A 27,975-nucleotide genomic window follows, 5' to 3' on the forward strand; every position below is an offset into this window, starting at 1 on the left:
CTCTAGATCTTTTTGCAAGACAGAACAAAAAAATATTCCTCTTCTTTGACTCTATCCCAACCACAATATTTATACAGCTCCATCATACGACTGTGGCAGATGCACCTCCCCCTCCATCCCCAAAGCACTAGAAGATTCTAGACTGATAGACCAATATGGTCATGTACCTGCCCCTTGATTGACAGACAGGGCCCTTGACCAATGGAACACCTTGGTTTGAGAAGTTTCTAGACTACTACCATAAATGACCATAGCTCAGATTCAACTTTGATTCTCATTGAGTTGGTCATCCTTGGAACAGTGGCTCTGCAGTGGAAGGCTCTCTCCTCCTCAGACCGGGATGCCATCTAAGGGAAGCACCTCAAGGGCTGATACACTTTGCCTTACTGGTAAGTGATTTTCTGGGAATCCTTGAGAGTCCTCACTTTATATGAGTGGGAAGATGTGCATTTTGAATCATCGTTCTAGAGTTTTGGGATATCTTGAGGTTGAATTGGCTACATAATAATTAAACTCCTAACCGGTATCTGAATCTGTGTTTTATAAGGTTGTCAGAATGCTGAATAATTTTGGATTAACCCTGTTTCTAGTTGGTTTTCCACTAAATAGTTCTGGTTAGAATAAAGTCTGTTTGGAGTTTATCACCTGTCTAAAATGATTTTTGAGGTGCCTCTGTGACATAACCCCTCAAGTAATTTCTTTCCCTGGCTGAGAAGTCTATTCAATCTTTGCTTGTTCAGAAGATGTTACAAAACTTTTGTCTTTCTTGTTGCTGTCTTTGAGTGTTTTTCCCATTCTGCTATATTCTTTGTGAGATGAAGGGACTAGAGCTGCATATAACATTCAAGATGCTGACACACGCTGAAATTATACAGTGGATGAATGTGTAATTACATCCTTTCCTCTCCACTTACTGCAAGTTTTTCTATCATCCTCAGACACCTTTATGCAACTCACCTTGCTCTGTGAAAATAAACACCTTCCAGGGATAATGATATAGGTACTCTGTAAGACTGCCAAAGCCATGAGATACCTCTAGATCTCACCTTACTTTATAGGTAGTATATCTTCATAATATGCCACCATGACTACATGTGTAATTGTATTCTGCACATCTTGTGATGGCATTTTGCCTCTTCACAAGTCTGAGACACCTTGAAGAATTCTCTTTAGCTGTAAGAAGAAACATTTACATTCTTTGATCATCTCATTTCTTCTGATGTCCCCCTGCTTGTTGATAAATATTATCACATAACCATTTGCCTGATTGGTCTTGACATCTCAGGAGAGATAAAGAAACCATCTTTGCTTCTAGACTGCTGAGTCCTTTCTTGTTACTATTTTCTCTAATGAGCTATTTTCTGCAGTTTTTGCAATGAAACTTTTTTGTTTCTGAGCCTTGCAGAATTCCATTTGTAGTGAAGTCTTCCACATTACAGGTCTAGTGAAAAATCTTCAAAGCTGGTCATTACCTGAAGGATTTATATCATATTAATATGTGAGGTTTTACACATTAACATCTAGACATGCATGCACACACATGCAGGAGCACATGTACACACACATCCCCAATCCTAAGGGATAGGCTTCATTACTTCTCTCCTGTATTGCTGTCTGTTATTTGGCTTAACAGTTTGTTCATGGTTCTGAGAAAGAGGTCTCTATGGGGCTTTACAGAGGTCAGGTGTGTGGTGGTAGCCTATGATTTTGGGTGCTTTTCCCCTATTGTAATGATGTGGTACAAACACCGAAAGATGCTCCTTCCAGTCTTTCCCACAGGGAAGATGCTCTCCTTGGTCCTTCTTGTTCTCTCCACCCAGACAGGATTATTAGGATAATGGACAGACTTTTTCTAGAGTAATCTAGATGATCAGATGATATTACAGAATTCAGTCACCCCACACTGGTGAACAGGCTATCCTTCCAGGAGGACTTAGAGACTTTTCCACAGTGCCTGTTCAGATAACAGCTATCTAAGCTATTTAGTATCTCTGTGTATGAGTTCTCTAAATTGTAAAATAGAATAGTGATACCTATCTTCTCAGATACCTTCAAATGTGCTGTACAGGTATAAGCAACTGACTGATTTTAAATAAATAGCTTGCTCTTCATCTGCATTTAAACAGTATTTATAACACACAGATTTAAACATCTGTTGGGGTTTTTTTGTGTTTTTTTTTTTTTTTTTTTTTTTTGTTTGTTTGGTTTTTTTTGTTTTTTCTAATGGATTATGTCCTATATATCAGTAACTTTAGCATCCAATATTCATACCAAATTGCCAGGAAGGTTCAGGCAAAATTCTTCTGTGAAGAGCAGGTTTCTCCAAAGCAGTGTCACATATTTCCACTGGAAGTGGCAGCTCCTTTTCATCAAAGAGATGCAAGGCTTCAAAGGTTGCTTTGTTATCAAGCTTAAATGATGAGATAACATTTTCTTTGAGTAGAAATAGGTTACTGTTTTTTGGCCTGGTTTCCTATGGAACTAAGCCTTATGCAGTTACATCATCTATTTGCCTATTGTTTGTCCATTCCCATTTGTCTTTTTTCTTATCTGTCACCCAGTTTTCTCCAGAACTACCTGTAAGCCCTTTCATAAATTTCAACCAGATATGAAAGAGAGGTATAAAGACCATTATGTTCAATAAACTATTTTTTAACTATGCATAAGAGAATTAAAGTAGCACACCTATTGAGAAGAAATTAGGAAGAACTCAGCCTCATCGCTTTCTTTTGACAGTAGCCATATTGCTAGTAAGTGTATGTGAGTTGGTCAATCAATCCACATAGGTGTAGGTCCCTACCGAACCTTTTAGAACTATTTCTCCTCAGATGAACATGTCACAGAGAAGCACTAGGACTGTAAATGTAAAAACCCATGTGAAACTAGGTTTAATTATTTTTGCTTCTGATTGGACAACTTGATAAATAACCTTTCTCATTTCAAGGATGACTTTACCATTTTCTACAATATTCTTTGCATCTGCTGAGGATCTGTGCACAGTGATCTATGGACCAGAATGTAATTACTATTATTTTTATATTGGAAGGTTGTGCGTTGTTTCCTTACTGTCTCAAGAGCCTTGGTTTACAGGTGCAGCTTGCCATAAGCAAACAAAGCAAACTCTTTATTAGAAATTAACTTCCCAAAGACTTCTAAATCTTGGTTCTTCTTGCAGAGTCTTCATTAGGAAACATCTTATCTTTGTCATTGATACTTCAGATCACAGTACAAGAGAGATACATTTATGACAGCTGAGTAGTCGGAGCAGATCTTGGTGTAGAATGAGTTTTTGGGGAAGACTGGAGTAATTCAAAGTCTGTCCCCATCTCTACATATTCTCTTTTAAAAATATTTTCCACCATAATTAGAATGACATTCACAGTGGTAGCTACCATTTTCGCTACAAACATAAACAAACAAACCTTCCCCAATTAGTTTCACACAATGACTGAGGGAGCAGAGCTGAAGATTCCATTAGGAGCCTTGGTATGCTAATCTAATTAGCCTGGGAAATGCTCAGATACTATGGAACTGGAGTCAATAAAACCTCTGAAAAGCTAGACTTACATTTCAGCCACAAAAAAAGGTTATGCAGACATTTCACTATTCTTTTGCTTATGATTTACATGAGCAATAAGCAGAACATACACAATTCTTTTCTAAAGGTTCACCTGTAAATAAGCATACCATGGCCTGAATATTTCTTGTCATAAAAAAATTAGCAGAATTGATTTATGAACCTTAATGTCATCCATACACAATTTACACAGTGTCATTGTTTCTGTGAAGAGAAAATATATTCAACCTCTTAAAATAATTGTCAAACTTCTAACAACTAGAATCTAATTTCCACTCCTACCAGTTATGTAAGTTTTGATGGAATTTACTCATAAAACCACTCTCAGCAGCTGTCAAAGTAGCTGAAGATCATCTTTGTGGCTTTTGTGTCATAGCTTTTAGTAGGAAGAGAAAACTCTACTCTTAGATCAGGGACAGAATTTCCAGAAAGTGCCTTAGTTGTTTTCAAGGACACTTAGCCTCTCAAGCTGTGTTCCCCACAGGCTGCAAAGTCCAAGCAAATTTCCCTGAACTTTTTCACATAGAGTGAAATCTGCATTTGGTTTACAAACTCCCACAGAACAATATGAGGTAAATCTGCATGAAGCAATATTTACTTATATACGTGCAAGTACTTTTAGAGTACAGTGATGATTAAAAAAAAAAAAAAAAAATCAGCACTGAAAAAGCAGCATGGAAGTGTAATTGCTGAAAAGGTTTTGCTGCAGTTAAATTTGATGCCAGTGTGCCCTTCATCATCAATTCAGCCACTCCAAATTGCTTGTCTGGACAGCAAAACTAGCTCACTCTGAAGCTTCTGTCTTCCTCTTACCTATTATTTTGCTATGCATCATGTAGCTTCTAGACAGCTTAATTGTTTCTTCACACTATGTAAACCATTTAACTTCACTGGCATCCTACAGAAATTAAGCTCATCATGGACCCAGTGGCCCAGATGACACCACTTTCCCACAAGGTACAGCAGGGAACTATATTAGTGGTAAGGCTCAAAGAAAAGAAAACACTATCTGTGACACATGGTTTTAAAGGGACTGGAAGAAGAAAGTGATTTGTCAGAATGTAGTTGTAGTGGTCAAGTATTAGGGTTACAAATCCTGATTCAGAATCTGTTGTCAGTAAGAGTGGCAAGGGTTTTTCTCTTTCATTATAGTGAAAAGGAAAAACAAAACAAAACAACACCCTAAGATATCTGAATTCCTTATCCTTTGACCTACATTGGAATGAAATTAGTTGAACAGTAGAATAAATGTAAATCAGAAAGGGAGGGAAGTCCAGCCATTTGTTTTCAGTAGGATTTGTTGGTTAAATAATGATCAAATTGAGTGAAAGTGGTAAAATTTTGCACAGCATTTGTTTGCAAGCTAGTCTTTTTGGGTTAGCACTGGTGTTGAATCTGAGTATTCCAAACTGTGATTCAGAACACGATTTTCTCTAAATGTACTTGCCAGAGGTAAATGTAATAATTTATGGACTGTGCAGAAAATGTTTTCTTCAGCTATTTGTTATTCAGAAAAGGTTTTCCTTTACTCTTACTCTTAGGCTTTAATGCTGGCAGACTTATTAAGGTCAAACCCTATCAAAATATTACCTCAGGGGTCAAAAGTGTGGTGTAGTCCTTCCCAAGGCTATTATACATTTTGGTGATCAGCTGCTAGAGGGCACTTAAGAGAGATCCATAGCAGTGCACCAGCCCCTGGAGAATGAAACAACATCTAGTTTTTGACAGCTTCTTGTAGTCACGAACTGGGAGATTTATGAGGTTAGATTTGATCTCTAGTCTTGTCTAAAGCCAGGCATGCTGTATGCTGCATTACTAAACAGGCTACTAGGCAAAGCTAATATAGCTTCTTAAAGGTGAACTTGAACTCTGGCTAGCTAGCTAAATCCATTTTAATGCCAGCTTTGAGAGTTAGGGAAATGTAATCTCACAGGTGCATTTGATTAAAGCAAACAGCTAAAACAACTCCCTGTCTACTTTCTGGTTATGTTGCTTCAGCAGCAATGGAAGCACAAGCCTAGAAAGGATGAATTTTCACCTATGCTGTTTAAAATTTCCATTGCTCTCCTGTGCTGGAAGTAGTCAAGACCCTCTCTTCACCATGTTCTGTTAGGCCCTGGATCAATATGGTCTGACTCTGTATCTTAAGCTGGCTAGGAACTACTAAAACTTTTAGACTCTTTTTATGCTACATTACATTCATTTAGACAATGATAAATTAAGGCGGAAGTCTGTTTGTCTCCTCATAAAGACTAAGTTTTGAAAGATAAATTGTTAAATGAGACCTTATTCTCTTGTATATTATGTTCTCTGATGAAGGTGAAGAGTAAAACACATTTGAGTGCTTGAGCTGCATCAAAACCAGCCTCAGTATTTACAAATATGATAAAATTGCTGAATAGCTATGAGCAGTTCCATTTATTTGTTTGGAACATTACTTTGAATTGACCTGTAATTATTTCTAGTGCCCTGGAATTCAGTATCTGTTACTTGCAATCCAAGATCTCAAAGTCTGTGACTAAACCTTATGTCAGTCAAATTGCTGAATAACTTCAGGGGAAATGGGCTGGAGAATTTTGCCACTTTTTAAAGGGAAACAGAGTTCTTCCGCTCTTTGCAAGCAGAAGAAGCAGCAACTCCAGGAAAAAAGTGAAATGTATATTCCCCCACCAAACCTCAAAAGATAGATCCTATAGGATCTATCCAAAAGGATGATCTATGAGGGAAATACTCATACATTAGAGAGTGAGACACAAGTCATAGTTGGTTACAGCCATTAACTGGTTGTATAGTGCTATCAACCTTCGTTCTTACTGAGTAAAACCTTAATTCATGTACTAACCCCACCAAAAACAGTGGACATGCTAATCTGACCCTCATCAGCACCAACCAAATTTTCTTTAAATTTTACAAGACTTTAATTTATTTTTCTTTACATACAAACAAGTTGTTCAGGCTTTCCCTTAGTATTTTCTTTCTCCTCCCCATTTCTTAATTATACTGAAATACTAAAAGGCTTTCTCACCACACTGTTTTATTTACCTGTCTTTAATTGATATCATTTCACATGACATATTATCAGCTAATAAGATAATGAATAGCTGGGTGTCATTTCAGAAGTTGCTTCAGCAAGCTGTCGGACATGAGATTTATTCACATGCCTTAAGGTCAGAATTAGTTTTACCATCAAAAAGCAAAACAAAACTTAGGAGTGAGCCTTACTTCACTTAGAAATGATGCAACTTGTCAAATTGATAGTGTGTTGTTACTTGATAATTAGCTCAAAACAATCTTGTAGCTGCTTCAAAGACCATTTTAAATCAGACCACACTGAGGAGTCTTTGGGGATGCATCAGTAACAATTCAGTGCAAGAATAAGATGCTGTGAATGCTTATTATTCAAGTATTTTCTTTCCTTATGCGTGAGTTATATGGAAGCAGTAAATACATATTTCTTCTTTTTCCCTCCCTTTGATGCACATAAAAATACAAGTCAGCCAGAACACAAAGTGATCTAAGAAAGTTGAAGCAAAAATCTCTGCAGACTTCAATCCATTTTCTAGGTTACAAGAGATGATGACAACAAAAATGACTAATGAGGAAAACCTGATTATGTGTATTTTTTAACTGGCATAATTTGGAACTTTGAGCAAGATCAACTACAAAGAAAAAGGATTTAAGGCTTAAACTGAAAGTTTTGTGGGATCCTTGTTGCAAGTTTGTAAAGTGCCCAGTGTGCTGGATTCCTGGTCCATAAATGCCGTCATGGATAACACAACAAAGTGAAGCAATTACTGAAGTCTTCCTATCATTGACAAATACTTGGTGGGAGTGTTGATCTGCTTGAGTGTAGGTCAGCAGCTGGCTGTTCAGCCAGAAAAGAAAATACTGCATTCATGGCATTGTCATGATCTAACCCCAGCTGGCAACTGAGCACCATACCGTTGCTCATTCACTCCCTTCCAGGGGGGTAGGGGCAGAGAATTGGAAGGGTAAAAGTGAGAAGACTTGTAGGTTGAGATTAAAGCAGTTTAATAATGGATAATAAAAATAATAGTAATGAAAAGGAAAGTAACAAAAAGAGGTAAATAAAATGTAGGAAAGAAAAGCAATGCAAATTAAAACAATTAAACATCTTTATACTACATATATTATAGGGACTTCTGGATCCATTCACCCAAGCTGTCATTATTGTGATAGAATCATAGACTCATTTAGGTTGGAAAAGATCATTGAGTCCAACTGTCAACCTAAACCTGCCAAGTCCACCACTAAACCATGTCCCTAAGTACCACATCTACATGTCTTTTAAATACTTCCAGGGATGGTTACTCAACAACTTCCCTGACCAGCCTGTTCCAATAACTGAACAACCCTTTCTGTGAAGAAGTTTTTCCTAATATTCAAACTAAACCTTCCCTGGCACAACTTGAGACCATTTCCTCTTGTCCTATTGCTTGCTACTTCGGAGAAGAGACTGACACACAGCTTCCTGCAACCTCTTTTGAGCTAGTTGTAGGGAGCGATAAGGTCTCCCCTCAGCCTCAAGGCTAAATAGCCCCAGTTCCTTCAGCTACTTCTCATCAGACTTGTGCTCTAGACCCTTCACCAGCTTTGTTGCCCTTCTCTGATCTCTCTCCAGCACCTCAATGTCTTTCTTGTAGTGAGGGGTCCAAAACTGAACACAGAATTCAAGGTTGGGCCTTACTTCCCTGGTCCTGCTGGCCACACTATTCTTGATACAAGCTGGAGACCTTTTTTGTCTGCTTGGGCACACCGCTGGCTCATATTCAGCCAGCTGCTGACCAACACCCCCAGATCCTTTTCCTCCAGGCAGATTTCCAGCCACTCCTCCCTGAGCCTGTAGCACTGCCTGGGGTTGTTGTGACCCAAGTGCAGGATCCAGCACTTGGCCTTGTTGAGCTTCATACAGTTGTCCTCAGCCCATCAATCCAGCTTGTCCAGATCCCTCTGTAGACCCTTCCTACACTCAAGCAGATCAACACTCCCACCAAACTTGGTGTTGTCTGCAAACTTACCAAGGGTGCACTTGATCCCCTCATCCAGACCATTGATAAAGATATTAAAGAGAACTGGCCCCAGTGCTGAGCCTTGGGGAACACCACTTGTGACTGGCCACCAACGGGATTTGACTCCATTCACCACAACTCTTTGGGCCCGGCCATACAGCCAGTTTTTTACCCAGCAAAGAGTGTGCACATCTAAGCACCGAGCAGCCAGTTTCTCCAGGAGAATGCTGTGGGCAATAGTGTCAAAGGCTTTACTAAAGTCTAGGTAGACGACATCTTGTCATAAGAGGAGATCAGGTTTGTCAAACAGGATATGCCTTTCATTAACCCATTCTGACTGGGCCTGATCAGCTGGTTTTTCTGTATGTGTCTTGTAAATGTTTTGTAACAACATTCCATGGAATACATGACGTGATATACTGGGAGCTTGGTATATTTTCACTACAAGGCAAGTGATAAGTGAAATTTTCTTTATGGTTATGGCAAAAACTATTATGATAGTAATTTGGACTGCATTACACAGTGCTTTCTTTACACTTGAATTCATGCCAGGGTTAGATATACAAGGATAAATTAAGAATAACATGTCTGTAAATTCAGTAAAACCTTCACACAAACAAGGCTACTTTGTATTTTTAATAGCGCTTTAAAGTCTATACATTCATATTTACTTGTGGAATACACAACAGGGTTCAGCAGGTGGTTTGATATGGTATTTTCATAAATTCTATACAGAAATGAAGACAGGAAATCAATCTTTGTACTTCTTCTACACCTTCATAGAAGTGTGGATTTGTTATCTTTAAAAATAATCACACTGGTTTTACACAGGAGGAGAGAGGTGCTACAAAGCTTGAAATGGGAAAGCACTTTATTAGAAGTGACATGATATTAGCAACAGTTAACTTCTGCCATTGAGCTCATCTATGATATAAGAGTAAAACAACAGGTACAAAATTGTCTATATCAAGACATTTGCTCACAAAGAGGAAACAAAGGATGAAAAAACTTCTTACCAAAAACTGGAACAAATACAGTATAGACTCCCAAAGAACATAAAAACTGTTCTTCTGACTGGCTGTGATGTAAGGCAGTGAAGACACCTAAGCTAGAATAAAACATATTATAACCTGTGATATATTAATATGAAAATTGTAGTGGAAATAGGAACATCCTTTTAAAAATGTTACAGTACATAACTGAATTAAACCACTAATACTCAAGACACACTATAGAATTTTTGAGCAATACTAAATATGGAAACAGATCCCAGGTGTTTGGAGCAGACATGAGGCTTTGAGATACTGTTTTGTGAAGAACGTGGAAGAATACAGTAGGAAGGAAAATCCTTTCTTAAGTAAAGTAAAGGCAATTTTAGAAGCATGAACACGAAAAATAAAACAAAATATTTAAGACTGTTTAATGGTAACTGATGAAAAATATTTGGGGATCACAGGCAATTAGAAACATATTAATTGGTGAGATCATATCTCATAGAACAAATTCAATCACATGCTGAAGAAAATGATAACACTCGTATGACATAACACAAAAATACAGTATTTTTACATTTCCAGAAATCATAGAACAGAATGTGATTCTAAGAATTTCAGATCAATTTATAAAAGTAATACTTTACTGAATAGAAAATATTAGCCACTGTTTTTGTCAGAGAGCCAAACCCCAAAGAAATTTAAAAAAACGAACCAACCAACCAACCAACCAAAAACAACTGCTTGCATGGGAACAATGTATCACTAAGTAATACCAAGATACCCACTGAATTATTACCCAGAAAGAAAGAATTTGTCAGACATTACCACATTATCATGTGGGTTGGTGATTTCTGTAATTTCTTCAGAAGTGGAAATGAAATTAAATGGAATGAAATATATTGTACTACTTCTTACTGTTTGTAATTTATGAAGTCCTACCTCTGATCACTGTACAGAGACTAACTAGGCTGCAGCCATAGTAGAGTAAAATCAAGATACAAAGATACTGTGTCTACTAAGATACACACACAGTTTTAACATGAAGCAAACATTTCTATCTCAGTAGTCTCCTCTAATACATTGAAATAAAATTTGAATTTATCTTTTTCAAATCAATGAAATATACAGTCTTGACATTACGTTGGTATTGTAATGAAGGACTTAAGTAATCTGCGATGATGAATTAAAATTGAATTAATGCAAAAAGGCTTACTTTCCCTAGTATTCTTAAGCAAGAGCAAAGGAAATTATATGATCTGTAGTGTGATGTTTGAGGAGATCTGATCTTTGCAAAATTCCTAGAATTGAATGAATTGGCATCACCTGAACCGGAAGAAGCATTAATAATTAACAAATTTTAGATCCATGTGTGCCTGTAAGAGTATAGAAAGTTTTTTAGGTAAGTTAAATAAAAACAATGTTCAGACACCTCAGTGAGTTTATTGAAACGTCTAGAAAAAATACACTTTTAATGGAGGAGGAAATGAATGCAAGAGATGGAATAGGATTTTTTTTCATAGTCTAGGAGTAAGGTGCAGATAGTTGCAAAGAAGCTTCTTGAGGTGAATTATCAGAAGTAAGAAATAAGTTGTGGTATAATAATGACCCTACAGAATATGTAAGGAAGTGTGTCCATCAGTAGATCAAATAATTTTAAAGATTCATGTAATCTGTCATTCCTACACATATACACCTTTAGTGGTTGATTGTACATAGTGAATAAATATCTTTTGAAGTTACGTCTAGACACTTTCTTTACAGTGTTAACTTGCTCAAGAGAGAGAACAGCAGAATACGAAAAGCAAGGAGAAATTATTATCTGAGCCAACTACAAAATAAGTGGAGTTGTGTAGAGATCTGGTATGGTCACACTATAAAAAGCACCACTCTGTGTTGGGCCATAAAGGGGACAGAGACTTGCATTAGATATAGTTGATTTTCCTACACTTTCTACTACTATTGCTGTAAATTGTTTTTGTAACAATCACTATTTTACATGACAGATTGCCTTAAGTTTGATTTTAGGTACAGAAATCAGTCTCTAACACAGTCAATATGTAGTATTTGCAACAAAACCTGAAGTGATGGGGATTTAAGCAAGCTTTGGTTTAGACTTTATTTCTAGGCCCTCAGAGAGAAAATATATTCTGTTGGAGAAAATAGTATTTCTTTTCATCCTGAAAAGGTATCTCTGTTGCTCTTGCAGGTGGTGCATATTTGACTGCTTTTCTGATTTTTTTTTTTTTTAATTTTTAGTGTTCTTTCCCCAAGAAAGTTACTTTTATTAACTATGTGCAATATATGTCAGTTATTAGTTATTCTATGAAATTTTACAAGTAATGCTCTTTTAATATGTTTCTGTGCAAATTTGTTGTACAACACTAGCATTTTAAACCATAGGTGTGTGCATTAAAAGAAGGTTTATTTATCTTCTGTCCATATCATTTATTTCTAGACATTTCAAAACCATGTAGCAACAGTGAGTACTGAAAATGTTTTTAAACCATCTGTATGTGAGAGTGCAGGGGACAATGAATAAACCATAACACCTGGAAAATACGTTGCTCTAAGAAGCTTTATGAGACATTATTCTAATGGGTGATTATTTATGAAGACAGTATATATGGTGGAAGAACAACTGAATTCAAGGAAGCTTTACAAAGATAACCTTTCTTATAATTGTTTTATGATCAGACTGGGAAAGGGGAGGGACAAATAAACATATGCAGCATTTATGAGTGGATGAAACAAGAAAGGAGGATGTTAGATTTCACAGGATGTATCAACACCAAATCAACTGTCATTATTCTACGTTGCCATTTTTGTCTGTGTGTATAACAGTATGACAACCTTTATTTTAGAGAAGAGAGCTGAAAAGATGAAAGACAGTAGTAATGTTTCTTTTTCTGAGGAAACTACATTACCAATTTTCCAATACCAGCTAAAGTGTCACACCTCTGAATGCAGCAAAACAACTCAAAAGTATCACATCTTAAGATTTCTGCTAGGTCATTATACTTAGTTATATCTCTTTGGGTATATATATATGCAGATCTAGGAAAGAAAGAAGTGTCATATTTCACAGGGCAAAGCATCACTTAACAGAATGAGCAGCTGTATGTCAAGAATCACACACACACACAAAGTCATGCTCCTATTAACTTGTTAGACGTGTATGCTGTTTTATTGAAGAGAAAAAAACTGAAAACCCCGTAACTCAAACTTTGATTTACACACTATGGTATATCCAGAGCTATCCTGTTAAACAGATTACTCTATCATGTGCATCATTTCCATTTATGGCAACATAAACATTTATGCAATAGCAAAATCACCAAACCCCACCAATACCTTGCCAGACAACTTTGCCCTTCCATTAACCATTTTCTAAGCTAGATTATAATGATTTTAGACGTAAATCAGTAATACAACCTAATTTTTGCATACACATCCATGGTTTAGTATTAGCAGGTGAACTATGGTTGTTGAAAGGGAAGAAAAATTGTTCATAACCTTAGGATATGAGATGCTCTGAAGCAGAGTTTAAATTATTAGGAGCCAAACTATGCCAAACTCCAAAAATCATGTTCATATACTTCCCTACAGTGAAGCAAATCTGTCAGCTGCCAGGTGTCTGCTATCACATCATTGTGCTGCAGGAACACACTGACACAGGAAGCATTGAACAATGATAGATCTAAGTCATAAGGAATAAAGAGAAATTAGGAATTCCACAGGTGTCAATTTAGGGTCTTAACAGATATAATAGGTCTTTGATTCTATATTAACAGCGTGGCTTCAAATACAAAATAAATCCATTTCCTCTACTGGAATAATTTCAAGTCAATTAAATGCATTTTTGTTTCCAAGAGCCTTGGAGAAATCAGGTCTTTCTAATTTACCTTAAGAAGATGGAACAGTGAAGGTGAACACCTTCTGCCATCATGGCAATGTCAAAAGTGGTTTTCTCCACATCAAGGTAGTTTCTTTGATCGCTTCATTTTCCAGAACATTCTGCTTTGTCAATGCATCACTAGAGGGTGCTGCAAAGTTGTGTTCAAATGTATTATACAGATAATAGAAGTATTTATTTTAATGTTTGTAGAAGATGCACATCTAAATTTTAGGGTATAACTTTTACTGTCTTTTTGAAGCACTGATGAACTATCATCAACTGATAGACTTCAATGTCATAATCAGAAAAGAGAGAAAAATATTAACGTTTCAATGACAGATACAAAGGATGAGTTACATGAGTTAAATTAATCTTAATGAGTATCTTTTGGTCTTTCTTTATATGCACACCAAAGGGTCTGGATTAGAATACCTTTGCACAGCCATCTACTAGTTCATGTTAATCATGTCTTCTGACGATTAGCATGCCACTATGTTGAGTCAAAAATATTAACAAAGTAAAAACTACCTTTCTAGAAAGACTGAAGCAAAAACTTATGACTTTAATATAATATGGAGGACCAGACCTTTTGTTGTTTTTGTTGTTGTTGCATAGATTTCTAAATGAAACAACAGAACAGCAGAAGAATTAGTGTGTGGTATGATGTTGGCTGAAGTGTACATAAATCACATAAATCACAGCCTACACTACTTCTGAGCTATGGTCTCTACTCATGACTTCTCAAAGATGGTGGAAAACATGGTGACTTCACTAAATTACAGTGAGGGGCACTTAGAATATATGGACTTCTGACATTTTAAGATACTGTGAAAAAACGGATGCAAAAGAGAAATCAGCTACCAATTAAAAATCCCCTGTAAAATAATGAGCACTGAAGAGTAGTACCAGAGGATATGTGTTTCACATACTAGTGTGGCTGGGATCATTTTCAACCAAAAGCTTTTCAGGGGTGATAGCAGTGCACGGAGGTGAAAGATTATAAAGGAAGTCCATCTTTTTAATTTACATCTTGCTTTTTTTGGCAAGCTGTGTTCCACCAGTAAATAGTTTGCTCTTGCTTGTAATAGTTTTATTAACGTTAATTTCCAAACCATTTCCAAACCACTTATGACATTGCCTGATAACAAACTAAGTTTGTTGATCTTGATTTTAAATTTAAGAGGACTAGTACAAGATGCCGTAATGTAGTTGAAGATCTCTTGAACCCTCAGGACCTACTGCTGGCACAACATGCAAGCTACTGCACCTGCTTGCAACACTAGAGCTCTGACATGCACTGCTGAAATTGTGATGCAAATGTTTCCATCTGTGGGAGCAAAGCCCCAGACATGTCTCTCAGCAAGGAAAGAACTGCCTTGTCCACAGGAGTGCTGACGTGGTTGTAAACTGCACAGGTTTGATGTGTTCCTTAGAAGACAATTTCAGGAACTGTCTTTTTGACTGCACAGTATTTGCAGGCAAATGTGGGTTCACTTGGCCCATATTCTGCCATGGGGTAGATATGACCTGGATATGCTCGTGCACTAGCATGACCAAGATGAAGAGCAGCTGTGTGTGCAGCTCTGGCCCCAGGAGTTAACATCTGACTACTACTGAGAAGCTTCCCCTGCTGCTGCAGTATGTGAGCTGCCCATCCTCCAGCACCTCAGGTTGCCCAGAGTATTCTGGCTTTACTCAGAGGTGGTTCTCTTTACTTTCCCCATCAAGTACCAATGCTTTTTTCCATCAGGCAACAAAAGAAGGCAGCATGAACCTTTGCACATCATTCCATGTAACTGTTGAACTCTAGGAGTTCCTCATAATGCTTTGCAGTCCTTATGGGCTTTGAAAACAGCATGAAAGGGTCTAGAAATCGTGGTGGAGGGGAATATTTTCCACAAGGTCACAGGACTGATCTGGTTGTTACTGATATTTTTTCCTCTTACAACCACCCCTCTAAGAATAGAATCAAGTCCCTGTCATTTATCTCCCTCAGTGGATCCTAACCCTGTCACAATCTGAAAATTATTTCCTTTCCACAATAAATAGTACTGTATCTGAGCAGCAGCTAGCAGTTACTGTGCTGCTGCAAAGCAATAGGCGACTTTGATAAGCAGATTATTGACACAGTAGATGGTAATTTCCCAGCTGGAACAATTGTGTCGATACACACTTCAGAAGTTTGTAATTGATGGATATGCTATCAGTAAGGGATATGTCATTATGGAGGGACCTTCAGTCCACAAGTTCACACATGTATTGCCATGGTCTGTTTCATCAGTGAATTGGTGCATTTAAAAATGAATATACTAAACAATCAATGTATTATATGTAACATTAATGATATATATGCCTCCTAAAAACAAGAGAAAGAAACAAACATAACACTGGGAAGTTTTAAAGCTCAGATCTTACTGCTATGTTAATAGAAAAAAATTCAGTCAGTGGTCCTAATTACACATAAACAACTGTAATATTTGTGGATTTCCCTTTCAAAGCATTTCAGCTACAGTAGTGATGAAAAAACATCCACAGACTGTCTTCCATTTTCACTGTAGTCTCCTATAACGTCATAATATCTAAACTAATTGAAACCTGTTTTAATAAAAATGCTTTGAACTGAGACCTTACATGTCAAGTTGCAACACAGAGTGAATTTTTACTGTCAAGTTATAATCCTCTAAATTAGGAGGTGCTTTATAATTGAAATGCTGACACCGACTTCTAATTGTAGAGGTGTTGGCAGGTGCTGCTATGCTAGCATTATATTAGCAACTTTTGCATGTACATATTGTTCATTAAAGGTTGTGCTTATATCACATGCGTACAGATTATAGGCTGTAGAATGACAGCTGTGTAAAATCAGTCAAATTAGAACACACACTATAGATGCAGTCACATTAAACAGATTAAATCAGTATCCTTCAAAGTTTCTTCACTTTAAAAATACATGTGGCAAATATTTTTATGTCTATGTGCTTAAAAATAAAATGGTTTATTAAATGGTTTCTGATACAGGATTAATGATAAAGGGAAAATAAAAATAATTTCTTTTAACTAAACATTAAATTAGCTCAACTATAGTAGTTTCCTAAATTGCATGTGAATCTTATAGAGCATGGATCTAATTGCTGTAGTGTTTCAGCCCTCCGAGCAGTGCAGATGTTATGCAAATAGTTTTGTGCTCATTTTCAGGCTGTAAAATGTGGTGTTTTTTGCAAAATCAGAATGAATACCAACATGCATGCACACAAACACACACGCACTCAAAAAAAAAAAAAAGACTGAATTCACCTATGTCTGGTTACTAGAAAAAACTTTCAAAGCACAGTCTTCTTTTATACAGTGTTAGAGAGTGATCCTCACCAAAACTCCTGATCAAAAGATAATAGACTTAAATAAAATTTGAATCTGAAGCTCACTGGGAGTGCTGGGTCTCACTGTGTGTTTGTGTGCATTTGCATATTGAGGATGTTCAGTATGTTGCTACAAATGTCTTCATAATCCTTTTCTATCCTGTGCCCATCCTGTAGAAAATCTCAGTCCGTGTGTACAAACTGCTGATGTGTTCTGCTAGTGTATGTTAACCTATTGTCACCATTATCTAGTGAAAATTTAATTTATCATTTGAATACATTAGAGATGAGACCTGTGCAGGTGCTGAAATATTTAAAATTATACCAGTTTTGAAAATTGTGAGACTTCTTTGAGATTTCTAATATTTTCATGTACCCTCAGTGAGGAATTCCAGCTATTCAGAGTTGCACTGCAGATGCTGATAGACTTAGATTATTTAAAATAAAAACACAAATACAGATAGAAATAAGTTTAAGTTTTGCTTTTATTTTTTTTTTTTCAGGAAGATAGTTAATGTGTTGTTAAAAATACATATATTTATTAAGTTATTTCAGTGACATTAACTTGTTCTTTCTAGACAGAAAATATGTTTTCAGCAAGTCACCTTCCACTGGTATGTTTAAAACTTTGTTGTTTTTACTATTTTAATAATAGCTATTCTCTTAAGAAGATGTAGGTTTCCATGTATGTTTCATTTGACAAAGAGTAGAGGAAAAAAGATGCCAAGATAAAAATATTATTTCATAGTAACTTTCAGTGTTATTTTTTACAGGAAGCTGGATTCCTTATCCATCCCATCTATTCATCTCCTATCGTATCTATTAACTATACCAATGTTTAACTGCCTGCTCAGTTACATAGATTGGTTTGACCCTATATGTATGTCTCTGCCTTATAGCTCATCCCTATATTCAGACATCCGCACATAATTATGAATTAACATGTCTTGTTCTAACACACCTCTTTTGCTACCACAGCCTACTATCATTTGTTATGTCTAGCTACTTTGTTCTTTTGTGCAATTCATCAGCATACTGGACCACAGGAGCATATCTGTAATGGTACCTCAGAGAATGTAATTACCTGAAATTTTATGTTGGAAATTTTGAGAGAATTTACTGGTGACTTTGCATAAATTCTTGACATAAAATGTATTAAATATGAACTCAGTCTTTTATCAATATAAGTGGTTTTAAAAGGAGCAAAATTCTGATAATGGAGTTCTTTTATTTGGCAATTGCATCAAAATTCTTTTGTCACCGAGATCAACTTTTATATAGAACTATTTGGGTATTTTTTAGGTACAATCAAAACTTAGATATTTTTTCTTTGGATAACAAACACAAATTAAAGAGTAAAAAAATGAAATGAAAGAAAGAAAAGAAGGCAGCTGGTTACATTTTCTATTCCTGTTCTATCTTAATTTATATTTCTTACACAATGTGTTCAGGAGGAGAGATTGAGATCCTGCAACATACCATCTTCTCTTGCTGTGGTGAGAAGGATCCTCTCACAGTAGACTGCAGACACAAGTTCACATCTTCTCTCCAGCTGAAACAGTGCAGAGAATTGAACAAAATAATTCACCTACTACTAGTCATTATTATAGTTCAAGAATAAATTGAGCTATGAGTCACTTTCTTATTAAAAAGAGACTAGGAGCATGACATGGTTAGTGGAGAGATGTTGGTGTAAACTGTGTCGAAGAAAATCAGACAGACTTTTTTTTTTTTTTAATTATTTGTGTAGCAGATCCTACTTTCTCAAGAAAAAATAAATATATGTAATTGAGATTAAATTTGTATTTTCTCCTTTACCAGAGGAAATACAGAGCAGATCAGGTAAGACCCTTATAATGCCTTTATCAATTGTTCAAACATCTGCTGCCTGGCCTCTATAAGTAACTTTCAATTAGCTAAACCAACGAACATGCGAAGCACTTTCTTTCAAAAGTCTGCATTAGCCAGTAATTAATAGATAGATAGATAGATAGATAGATAGATAGATAGATAGATAGATAGACAGACAGATAGATAGAGTAATTGGGGTTGAAACCAAACTATAATTACATCTTTTCTTCACTTGATGTCTGTGACTTTTCGCCATGCATTCACGCTTGCAATGCTGGGGCTTTACCTGCAGAAGTGCGCAATGTTTTCCTCAGTTGTACTTTGTAATGGCTTTAAAACAGACTTTTGTTTAACAAAATAAGAGAATAAGATACAGAAAAGATATCATAACACAAAAGTTTTATTGCTCTGAGCATACTCAAATGCCAATTTAATTTCACCTCTGCCACCTGGAGGAAGCAGAGCTCAGTTTCTCTTTATAACGCCTGCCACTAAATTTCTTCAGTATATGACAGCATACTGGGAAGGGAAGTTTGGTTAGGGCTGGTGCCTGAAAAAGAAGGCTTTTTGATTGAATTTTTTGTTTGTTTTTGTTTTGGTTTAGTTTGTTCATTTCTTTTGATTTTTGTTTTGGGGTTGGTTTTTGTGTGTGGTTTTGTGAGAATTATCATTTTTTTCAGGAGAATCCTAATACTTTGATAGAAAACTGCTTTTACATGGTTTTGTAATTGCTGTTGTTACCATTATTATTACTTCTTTTTCAACTACTACTATTAAGCAGATTTGTTAAAGTGAAGTATCATGCTGTACATAGATCTCTAAAAAATTAAGACGCGATTTTAAAAATGAAAGGGATAATTACATCTTTCATAGACAATACAAACTTTAATCATATGCTGCTGAAACAGACCACCTAATTTGAAGTGAAGACAAGGAAATTAACTGAATTTAAAATATCAGTGGTTAGTCCGTTAAAATATCACCACTCTGATGCTGTTTTCTCTAACTGTGCAGCATAAATAAACAATCAGCTCTGTAACTAAGATTCAGAGGTGCTTTTATTTGATCATCTTATAGCCTCATAATAAACTGGAGATCGTTCATCAGGAAAATGCTAGTCCACTGTACCTTCTGAAGATGTATTAGATAACACCGGATAATGAATAAAATCCCTGTAGAGTGCGTCTAGGCAACATTGACTCCATAGGTGAATAAAACTGTTGCCACCTAAGAAGTGACAGTAGATTGGCAGGAGCCAAATGAGTTTGTAAAATGTATATATGTATCTATGTATGTATATATTTATATACATTCACTTTCGTATATATATATTAAAAAAAAAAAACACGAAAATACACATATGCATTTACTCATGAAGATGAGTTTACCTATTTTATAAAACCAATACCATTCTTCTTGTTTTGCAGCAAGATTAAACACTTGGATCCATTGAAGCTGTTCTTCCACAAAAATAAATAAATAATGTGTTGCAGTACTATTTAGTGATAGTTTTGTTAGCAGAAAAAACCCTCTGTTGAAGGCAAAAATATTTTCTGTAAGTCAAGCACTTCAAGGCAGAGTAGCTTTAGTTAAAACAATCAGTTTGTGGTCTAACACTGATGTGTGAGGTGTAGTTTGTTTATCTTCTTTTTTTGAATTGTCTTTTTCTCTTCTGGTGATCAGATATATTTTTAATGGACTTTGTTTAGTTTTGGTGGAAAATTAAGTCCTATGAGGATTAGTGGTGTGCTACACCCTGAATTTTCTGCCAAAGACGCAATATTTTTTCCCTTTTGCTTAATTGTATTGTCGAAGCAATCAGTCACGCAGCAAAAAGCAATTACATTTTTGTTTTTATCCTATTTTCTTACCATTTTTGTTAATATCGAAGTGCATCTAGTATTTGAAAAGATGGTTTCTCTCTGCAGCACATTCTCTGTGTGAGAGCAAGGAAGCAAAAGAAATATGGTGATAATGAAATAAGCCTTGATTTTTAGGTAGGGTAGAAGAAAGAACTACACATTCACAAATACCTCATAAAATATTTTATCAAAACATAATTAATAAATTTTGACAAAAATAAAATTAGAAGGATGTATCTGCCCTCCACACAAAATCACATTTATTCAACACAAACAAAACACCTGAATGTAAAAAATACTCAGTTGAAATTTTATTCACATCTGTTGTTAATAATTCCCCGTGGGCATTCAAAAATCTCATGCCTCTGCTCTCAGTAGATTTGGTTCATTAGCAAAGATTTTTCCTCTTGATGCACTTTTGGCCAACATATAACATGACTATTTTTTAATGTACTGAGTTTTCAACTCCTATGGGAAAAATATGTCTATTTGCTAAAATTTAGAAGTATTACTGAAAAAAAAAAAAAAAATCAGAGATTTTGTAGTTGAAATGCTTTACGTAGGAAACAACCTACTTCTCAGGCAGTTTTATCTGTAACCTTGTAACAAAGACCTACAGAGTACAATACCAGACAACCAACTAACCAACTGGCTGGAATTCCAACCTCAATTACTTCATTATATGGGTAGATATTTTTGAAAATGGGATAATTTTGGAACAAATCTTTCTTTCTGTTTCAGCAATAATCACAATGAAACTGTCCACTCATTTGTAACACACAAAAAGGCCTTAGTCAATTGAATACTGCATCCAAATCTACTGAAATCTGTCTTCCCTACTTTATACTGTCTAATTGTACACCATCCTTCTTCATGACTCAAAGAGTCAGAATTATTCCCAAATTACAAGTGATGCTCTGCAATCTCTAAGGATCCAGGAAAGGTGTTTGTGAGAAGAAATACCACAGATTTCTTTGGCTCACATTGAGTGATTTCTGCCTTTGATCTCATGGAATCCAGAGTTGATTACACTATGCATGATATCCTTGGATATTTTCTCCTGGTGTAACATGATGGAAATTAGAGAGGATACTTTAGTGGAGAATTTGGCTATTGAGTTTCTCATATATTTGTATGGTGGATATGGAAATGGGTATTTTTAAAACATGTCAGAATTCATTAGTTTAAAAAAAAAATAAATAATCCCCTTTTAAAATACCTTGAACAACAAACAGCTACTAAAGCTCACTTAGTAGTATCCAGAGAAGGAGAGAAACTCTATGTTAACCATGGAAATCTAACTAGTATCAATCCATTCATATGCTATAATTCTCAATGTGCATTCAAAAAAATAGCTTCTGTTGATGTGTTGTTACATTGCTCATCAAATTAGAGATGTAATGTATTTTCTTACATTTCCTATATAGTATTTTAAAATATCTTGTAGTACTGTGGCCTTGGTTGGAAAATCTTTGAATATATTTACCAAGCTATTAATTTGATAGATTCTACAATTTTTCTGAATAACATATCGAACATTTTTTTCATTATTCCTCCAGCCCTTTTTATGTAATCTATTGCACATCTTAACATTATTGACTTTTTTTTCCTTTAATGGAATACTTTGACGTTCAAATTAATATTAAGTAACTTTCTTTAAAACTCTTTTTCTCAACTCCTGAGCTTAATAGGTTGAAATTCAATTTACTGGAGCAAAGAGGAGGGTGATTGGGCAGAGAGAGCCCAAGCACCATGGGTTCGGGGTGTGCAGTGTGACTGTGTATGGTAGGATTCACATTGTAGCACCTGGGTTTCCCTTTCCATGCTGTATGCAGACTATTGCAATACACTATTTCCAGGATGCAGTCAGAAAATGCCAAGTACCTAAATCAGTGCACTGCAAGACCCATTGCCTTTTATACGGTACAATTCACCAGCATCAGCTTAAAGTATTATTTTAACAAAAGTTGTTTTAACTGCCTTTTACCTTAGAAAGTGAGGAAGAAGACTTATAAGACCTGCTTGGAAGGCCACCTTCTCTCCTTCCCAGTGCTGCAGCGCTGCAGTTGTGGTCAGCAGCCCCAGCAAGCCTGTAGCCTCACTGTGCTGGAGAAGCTGGTGCTGCTGCAGGGTCTGTGAGACCAGCCAGTTCCAAGGGCTTTCCCATCCCAGAGGGCTCACCTGGGCTGGAGTCAGATCATCACCAGGAACTGGCAGACCTCTGAAACCCCAGGCAGGATACACTGGGAGACACATTTTTGAATCAGAAAATAGGACCCAAAACACATTAAGGAAGATTTTTAGTTTGGGTATTAATCTTTTGATTGTAATACGCTATGCTAAAAATGATGAAATAAAATTCCAGAGCACTTAAACACTGCATCTACTGTAATGGCAGGAGTAGACTTGATCTTGTCTGAATCTAGAAACAAAGCTTCTCTGTGTTCATCCAAAGATTACAGAAATCATCTGGAAGTCTCAAGTGCCTAAGGCAGTGTTGACGAATGCTAACTATACTCCTAATTGAAATGGTTTTCATTTGGAGATGATGAAAAAGGGGAAATGAAAGGTAAAAGACGAATGCACCTACACAGAATGGTGCGAGTAAACATGAAATACGATACTGCACAGCAAACCAAATATAGCTTTAAAGCAGAGTTCCACGAGTTAATGAGAGTGTCAGTGGTGGTTAATGCATTGTTCTGCATGTGAAATGAATCAGGCCCTACCTTCCAATGGTAAGGAAGGTGTAATTTCAAATTGACTCTGATATCAACATGCAAAAATTGTGAGCAAATATTGAACTTGCAATGGCAATCACTGAGTAAATTATGCTGCATATAATAGACAATACACTTGCAAGTGTGTTGTGACTTTTTAAATCCTAAAAACAAAATAACTATAGATGAGGAAAAGAATCCTGTTTTTTCAAAAGCATGCAAAAATCAAAGGAAAACAGTACTTTCCTAAAGTAGACAACCATTTAATTCAAAACAAACAAGAGAATTGGAAAAATCATATATGATAGCCATGATTTCCTCTTGCTTATCTTCTACCTTCTCCTCAGCTCCTTGCTCAGATAGTCACAGTAGTAGGACAATTGGGATGACATCATCTGACCTGTGTAGAACACTCAAAAGTACAAGTTGTATTGCTGAATAATCAGAATTTTTCTCCTAGAATGCCAATTCTGTAGTCTAAGCTACTACACTGTTCTGAAAATTGAATATCTTTGCAATAATTTTAATATAGAACAGAGCATAACTATGCTGAAAGACGCTTACATTTAAATAAATCAGAGCAAACTAGCAAATTGCAGAGGTTGAGATACAGAAAGAATTGTGGTCATGAGGCAACTTTATCTGAAAAGGGTTCAGAACATGTTTTATCTCTGAATTCTTGATGGGTGGAAATAAAATCAGCAATAAAGGGAACAATAGAAGGAACTAGTTTTTCACATAGTAACCAGACCTTTCTAAGAGCAGATCCACTGCATAATCCCTGTTTACTGGAGTCTAAACTTTTGTATGCAAATGTAAATATTCAGCACAAGAATTTGTGCTCAATGCAGACATTCTTTATTCCTCCACAGCAAGGCCTCTTCAGTACAGCCCTTTGTCCACACAAGATAGCTGTCTGTGTAGAGAAAACAAAAAAAAAACACATTCTCAACTATAAGCTTAAGCCCTTCCTCCAAGATGAAGGTTACCTTAATTTGAAACAAGTCTTTTTTGAGTCTTGGCATCAGATATTTTCAGGCAATAAATATGTATAAACAAGCTCCTTATTACAGATTCCGCAAAGGGCTCTATTCAGGTCTCTAAATGAAGTTTTTAAGAAAAGCCTTGTTCTGTGCGTGTGTTGGGCAGTTTCCTCAATGCTTATGTTTGATAAAATTTGTAAACAAAACATTCAGGATTTAATTAAATTACAGTGGCATACAGAGACACTGTAAACGAATGTGACTATTGAACATACTGATTTCTGTAATACAAAATGTGGCAATCTTTTTAAATTAAGAGTTCTCTAGTTCAGGATGTTTGTTCTGAATGTTGTAAGTATGCTCTAGTGAGAGTGGTCTGGTGGCTTGGTAGTGTAAAGTTTTAGTTAAGTTCATGGTAATTTTACACCATGCAGTGTAAACAGCTTGAAAGTATGAAACAAAAACAAAAACCCAAGGGGTGTTCACGTATTTTTTAGAGTATTATTACTCAATCATCTAAAAATTTTGGTATGTTGTATTTTGTCATTTGATAATTATTTTGCAATGCACTTAGCAGACATATTGCTTCCCTAGATGGAGATTATCTGAAGGTTTCATTACAAACAGGAGCCTTCAGGGAAGAATGTTGCCTAATGAAATTAATCATTGTACAGGTTTACTCTTTAATAAGGTACTTAATTTTAAAAGAGATTATTTCGAGATGGAATTTATTAGTGCAGATATGCTGTTTTGACAGTTGCCACAGTATATGAAAAAGACAGAGAGCAGGAGAGAAAAAAGAGGGGGGGAGGGAGGAAAGAGAGGGAGAGAAGAAGAAATAACCCCTTTATCGTCCCTTCTTCTCAGTCTCTAATGTACTGGGAGTCATTTGACCCCTGCAAACCATCCAGTTGTTGGTTATGTGATAGATGGGAGATGACTACATGACTGCAAAGAGTGAAGATGTGTCTTTCAGTGCATCAGGTTTGAGATATTCTTGAGCTGTCTTTATTGTGCCCACAGGTGTCAACATAAATCAGATAATCTATAGAGAGATTGGACTTGATACAGAGGAACTGGATTTTGACTCCTTTTCCTATTTCAACCCTTAGAGGTTTTCAGGTGGGTATTTCCACGCAGGAGTCTTCTGCCAATTTTTATTTTTATTGTGCAGAATCAGAGTCATTACTTCACTTGTTTCTATCTGCTTCAGAGTATATGACTTGAACTTTTTTTTTTTTTTTACACTCTCTATTGAGCTTGAGGTTACATGCAATTATGCAACTAGGAAGACCTTTGAGAAATCAGTGAGTCCAAGATGCAAGATAGATATAACTGCTTACATCACCTTAAGAACTACTGATCAAGCTTCACATTATTCAGTGATGATGGATTTCCCTGAAATCTATTTTGCTTATTTGCAAATATACTTTGCTCCCTATCAATGTATTCTTAACTGTCTTTGAATATAAGATAATACTTGGAAATTAAAAGAGGAAATATAACTTTCCAGTGACCATCAGCAGTGTTAGTAGATGACTGATGCTTCATGAATTATCATTCAAGACTTGTGCAATTGAGAAGTTTAATCCTCATCTTTCTTTTCTTTAGCTTTCGTAAAGATTGTGTGTTGCCTCCAGAGTTGACTCTGCAGCCAAGAAAATCAGCATATAACCTTGGGCATGAAATCAGAGTTGTCCCACAAGTCAAAATCAGACAGCACTGATGGAGTTGAGACACCAAGGATGATGGAGGATGGTGCAGGAGCTCATGTTTCAGCCTCATGTGTGTCCAGTACCAGATTAGTTTTCTGCAGGACACATTGGTACAGGGAGACATGATTTCTGTCTTGGTGCTGGAGCAGGAGGAGCTGTCTTTCATGTCAGACAGTCCTGATGAAAAAGGTATATGGTATACTATCCTTCCTCTTTCCATCCATGCATATCACCTCTTGCAGATTTCTATTTTTCTTTATCTCAACATTTGTTCTCAGAATACACAATAAATGACCTTCTGAGGTGAAAACATACTATACTCCAGCAAGGGGTATATTATTAATTTAACATAAAAATAAGAAATGTTAAAACCAGATAAGGCATATAAAAGGGCATGGAATTTTACTTGGTTGTATTGTTGTGAACCCAGATTTAATTTGCAGACATTAACTAGAGATCTATAGGCTTGATATTTTTCTCAGATAAAGAACATATTCTGCAAAAGAAAGGAGGAAAAAGCAATTATTTTTGTGAGCATAAACTATCAAATTTGCTCATTTGGACACTAGCTTCACTCTGAAGCTTAGCCAACCTTTTATAATTTAACAAGTAGCCCTGATAATCTGCTACATTGTGCACAATCAGTGTGGTATTTCTAATTAAATGTGACAAACCCCCTGAAACTTCCCTTAGACAAATGTGGGAAGTTTAGAATAGCTTGAACTGGTTTAACTATTTTAGGTTGTATTTTCATGCAGTCATTTTTAGAAGAGTAGCAACAACATATAGAAAACTATAAAAAGCCTGTACAAATGCCCAGAAAGTCATCATGCACTTCTTTTGATGCTGTGTAAACAATGCTTACAAAACCTTTACCATATGAGAAAGCATAGTGAAAGCACCTTTTTTTTCCTCTCTCTATGCATGTTAAAGATACATTGTGCTTATTTGGAAGGGAAGTCTTTGAGAAAAATAATTATCTCATGTGCAGTGTGATCACAGCTGCTGTCTGGATGGCTGTTTGTCTGCTAAACTTCAAACTCCTGAAGCAAAATGCAGTGTGTGTGAGGGCTCTTATAAATGACCTACTTAATCTTGATGGAGGCAGTGCTGAACCACTTAATACAAAGGCATCATTTGATACCTCCACCTCTCCTGGAATAAGAGACGTCCTTGTAGTGCAGCAAAAGAGTGACTGGAGGGTAACGTACAACAATTTGGGGATCAGGAAGCCAGAATCCTTCAGTCATCATCTGTGCATTAAAATATAAAATTATTACAGTCCTCTTTTCCATACCTAACTGTGATTAAAGCTGGTTGTGTAATTCAATGTATTTATAGAACAATATCTTTCTCTACTTTTGTGAAAATAGTGCAGGCCTTAATGACCAATTTCTTGATTAAGCAAATGAAACAGTGAGGAAAATGTTGCTAGTATATACGTGTGCTATCTACAGTCATGTAAGAGGGTACGCATTTTGCATATTTCAGGAGATGAACTTTGCCTGCAGCAATGCAATCCATTTCTGGAAAGTACAGAATAAATTCCTGAGACCATACATGGGGAAAAGAGAAAGAAAGTGGGGAAGAAATTACATGAAAATGCAGACCTGCAGCTATTCATATGTTAGGGGACTTCTGGAAATTGATGTTGTTAACATCCTTGCAGACGAAGTGCTGAAGTAGCTTTTGTAGAGGCATTTCATTCTGGAAGGAAAGTATATTTTTATTGATAGTGGCTCTCTTTTGCTGTATGAATACAGAATAGGTGATGCTGAAGCCCCAGTCTTGGCTAAGACACCTAGCTAGTGTTTTAATAAACGTATAATATAAAGCATATATTCAGTAAGCATCTGTTTTATAACAAGAACAGAACTATGTTCTTTGCATGTATGTTTTGCAGGCAAAGAAATCAGGAGATTGGTGGAAATACGTGTTTTCATTCATACCTCTAAAGACAGTGTAAAAAAATAAACAAAACAAAACAAAAC

At 36.0% G+C, this 27,975-nt stretch overlaps 1 long non-coding RNA gene across 1 annotated transcript; it reads left to right on the top strand.

The window, feature by feature from the left end:
- Positions 1–301: 301 nt before the first annotated feature.
- Positions 302–27,975, top strand: LOC139827376 (uncharacterized). The gene is made up of 3 exons (XR_011737903.1): positions 302–389; positions 25,293–25,391; positions 25,881–27,975. It is a non-coding gene; the product is annotated as an uncharacterized lncRNA (long non-coding RNA).

Source organism: Patagioenas fasciata, chromosome 2, assembly GCF_037038585.1.
Source record: "Patagioenas fasciata isolate bPatFas1 chromosome 2, bPatFas1.hap1, whole genome shotgun sequence".
In the NCBI taxonomy this organism is placed as follows: domain Eukaryota; kingdom Metazoa; phylum Chordata; class Aves; order Columbiformes; family Columbidae; genus Patagioenas; species Patagioenas fasciata.